Below are 4,356 nucleotides of genomic sequence, written 5' to 3' on the forward strand. Positions count from 1 at the left end.
AGCCAACAACAACCATTCAAGTTGCTGGAGTTAGTGACATACTGGGATGCGTGCAAAGAAGCTAGTCACAAATTGGAGATTTGTGCAACAAAGGAAAGAAGGCTACTACAAGATCAAGTCCAATTGGGTATTAAAGCGAAGGTTCAACTGTAGGCTGGTACTTTAGGATAGACCAGGGTAGTGGTAAGATTCTTCACACTTGTAACCGCGTGATTTTCGATTAGTGGATTCTTGGAAATTGTGACCTTAAATTCACTCAGTGGAGTTTTTACCTTGCAAAAGTTTTTCCCATTTGTCAAAAAATCACCGTGTCAATTCATTTTCCACTGCATTTAGTTTATTTGGTGATTTGTTGGTACCTCCATGATTTGCATGTAATTTAACCTAATTAATCAACTTGGATAATTGAATTAATTAACTAAGGTCAATCTATCTTAACCCAACAAGTGATATCAGAGCGAGCACTCTCTAATTATGTTTTAATCTTTGTTGTGTGATCCATTGACCCCTGTTGTTATGGATCATGGACAATCATTGATTATACCTCCTCTTTTTTATGGTACTAACTATGTATACTGGAAAGTACACATGAGAGCTTTTTTGCAGTCTTTAGATGAAAAGGTCTAGCTGGATGTCGAGGTTGGATGGACCAAATGTACTAATTTGCCCACGTCTTGGGATGATAACAAGATCAAAGCTACAAATTTCAATAGTAAAGTGTTGAATGCATTGTTTAGTGTTGTCACTAATGAGGAGTTTAAGAAGATCTCATCCATTGAGAGTGCCAATGAACCATGGACAAGCCTTCAAAACACTTATGAAGGTACCAAAGCTGTGAAAGATTCCAAGCTTCAAAGGCTTACCACGAGCTTTGAAGAAATAAGGATGGATGACGATGAGGCATTCAAGGAATTCTATGTCAAGCTCAAGGACATAGTGAATTCTGTCTTTAACTTAGGTGAAAAGATTCCAAGCAAAAAGACAAAATTTGAACAGGGATAGAGCTTTGGATGTGGGGTTGTGTTTTATTGTTTTAGTGAACAGGAGGAGCCAACATAAATAAAAATGAAGGTAAAAACACTATTTTGATCCCTACATTTTGGGGTCACCGTCAATTTGGTCCCCACATTTTTGTAACAGTCAATTTGGTCTTTGTTATTTTCAAGTTGCAGCAAATTTAGTCCTTCCCATTAACTCATTAACGGAAAATACTTATGTGACAAACGAATGACAAGTTGGCACACTTGATGCTTATGTGGCGAGTAAAATAATAATAAATTTTTGGCGAAAACCACATTTTCATCCCTATATTTTCACTCGATTCCACTTTGGTCCCTAATTTTTTTCCCACCGCTTTTAGTCTATATCCTGGAAAACACGTCTCGTTTTTGTTCCTATCGTTACATCAAAGATGGAAAATGCACACGTGGCAAACTAAAATAATAATAATAAAATATTATTTGGCATTTAAAAATGCCACGCCATTTAAAAAAAAAAAATTATTAATTTTAACTAAATAAAAAATTAAAAACAGAAATAAAAACCAAAAATTACATGAATTGAGATCTAAGTGTGTCTTGAACAAGAACAACAAGAACACAAACCTAAATCTGAGAACACAAAATTAAAATCCAAAAATCACAAACCCAGAAAATAACCCCACCACCACATGCACCCCAGCAACGACCACCACCAACAACAAAAAAACTCACCCAAACACCAATCCAGCCACCAAAACACCAACCCAGCCACCTAAACACCAACCCACAGCCACCCAAACACCAAACCACCATTGATCCGGCCACCCAAACACAGATTCGGCCAACCCAAATACTACCAACCCAAACACGGCCAACACAATGACAGATCCGGACATCCCATGACAGATTCGACCTTGTGGGTTTGTCACTTGTGGAACCCAAGAGCTAAGAGGACGAGAGAGTGGGAGGGACTCTTAAGATTCAGAGTTCAGCTACCCAACCAAGACCAATAGCCATGCCACCATCGAGCCACTACCATTGGACTACCCCACAACCCAGCAAAAACCCATTCCACAAAACCCACAACCTACCTAACCCATAACCCAAAACCCTCATGCCACCATTGCCACAACCACGCCACCGCTACGCCGCCACCATCAAGACAGATTGGCAGCAAAAGAGAATAGAGAGAAGTACGGTTGCATATCTACAGTTGGGAAAGAGAGAGGGAGAAAGAGTGTGGCGTGCATGATTGAAGAGAGAGAGAGAGAGAGAGAGAGAAATACAGCTCTATTGGGGGTTTGATATTTTGTTGCTTTTGCTAAGGGGTTCATGTGTTGTTCTATATGCTTAGATCCTTGTAAATAGTTCGGGAAAGATTGTTTTGAGCTTGGAATATTGATCTTGTTCTTATTTAATTCCTTGTTCATGTTTATTCTGATGTGGATCTTATATTTAATTTTGTAATCTTATTTTTTGAGTTATTCGTGATTTTTGGTTTTCAATTTTGAGATCTTAAGTTTGGGATGGTGTTCTTGGTGTTCTTGTTCAAAATACTTTTAAATCTTAATTCATATGAATTTTTATTTTTATTTTTGTTTTGATTTTTTTATTTAGTTAAAATTAATAAATTAATTTTTTAAATTTAGATGCTGATGTGGCATTTTTTAATGTCAAATAACATTTTTTTATTATTATTTTAATGGCCACGTCAGCTTTTGGTGTGCCAACAATGCACTCCGTTTGCCACGTGTGCATTTTCCGTCTCTGATGTAACAATAGGGACTAAAACGAGATGCATTTTCCAGGATAGGGATTAAAAGCGGTGGAAAAAAAATTTAGGGACCAAAGTGGGAATCTCGTGAAAATATAGGAATGAAAATGTGATTTTCACCTAAATTTTTTAATTAATATTAAAAAATTGCTACAAATTATCAATAATAACAAAGAAAATTTCACCCATAAAATTTCACCTGCTCTTCAAATTATCAGTACAACCCAGAGAAAATTCAAAGCCAAACTCACGTACCCACATATTTTGACCAGCAAAGAGATAAAAGCCAAATGAAACTCAAAATCCTAGCAGCAAATTTTGTCTTGGACAAGCAGAGAAAAGCGATAACCACGCCTTTGTTCTAGTTTATTTAACCCATGGACAAGAATAAAGAAAAATGTTTCGAGACTCAAGTTTCATATAGTGATTCATGTCTAAGAGAAGAAAGATAAAATTTTGAGTATTTAGGGTTTGTTTGGTTGAAAGGGTGAAAAAGTGGAAGGATGAAAATGGTGAAGAGATAGAAAAGTGGAAAACTCATTTGTTTGGTTGAGAAGAAAAATGAGAGGATGAAAAATGACGTAGATATAAATTGAATGATATGTCCTTATAAAAACAAATTGTGCTCAACTAAAAAAAAAAAAAAAACATCAACCAAAAAAATAATTCCACCAAGTTTATTAAAACAAAAATAATGCCCAATTAAAAAAAATAAAAACCAAAGAACAAAAAAAATCCTACCATTCCCTGTTATAAATTAAAAAAAGAATGAAAATAACATATACATGCCATTGATCAAAAAAAGCATTCACACGGCCATTTAGCAAAGACAAACAAATAAAGAAAACCACAAAAATAGATAAAAGTAAGAGAAAGCTTGAAATGTTGTAGAGAAGAAAATGTTTGGGTCCTACCAAAATGTTAGAGCATCCACATCAGTGGATGTAAAATTTTGCAAAATGCAAAACCCAACCAATTTTACACAATTTGCCCCAAAAATCTTTCACATCAGTCTTTCTAAAACTGTGTATATTTACACATTTGCTACAATAACCATGCATATATTATTTTATTAATTTCACGTTCGCACCTTTTTTTCTCTCTCCTCTCTGTGCATAATGAACTCAGTGACTTCTCCTCTCCGCATCTTCTTTTTTCCTCAGATACACACAAACACACCCACACACCCACACACAAACACATCCACACAGACAAATCAACATAGAGATACACAAACACACCTACACACAAACAAACCCACACGGACAAACCAATAGAGAGACAAATCAGTGCTTGACTGGAATGATCGGTGCTTGACTGGAACGATCGGTGCTTGATCAGTGCTTATGGAATGATCAGTGCTTCACTAGAATGACCGGTGCTTGATCGATGCTTGTGGGTCAACAAGAATGGGTTTTGAGGTGGCTTATGGCGGAGATGATGCTTGAGGCAGCTTAAGGGTCGAACACAGGTAGAGGAGATCTGACTGAGAGGGAGTGGAAATTGAGTCTTGTTAAAGGAGTGAGTATGGGTCTTATTGGTTTTGCAATGAAGGTGTTTGATGTTTATTCTCAATGAGGGTGGAAGAGAAGGAGCGAGAGA

This window comes from Quercus lobata, chromosome 4, assembly GCF_001633185.2.
Source record: "Quercus lobata isolate SW786 chromosome 4, ValleyOak3.0 Primary Assembly, whole genome shotgun sequence".
Classification (NCBI taxonomy): domain Eukaryota; kingdom Viridiplantae; phylum Streptophyta; class Magnoliopsida; order Fagales; family Fagaceae; genus Quercus; species Quercus lobata.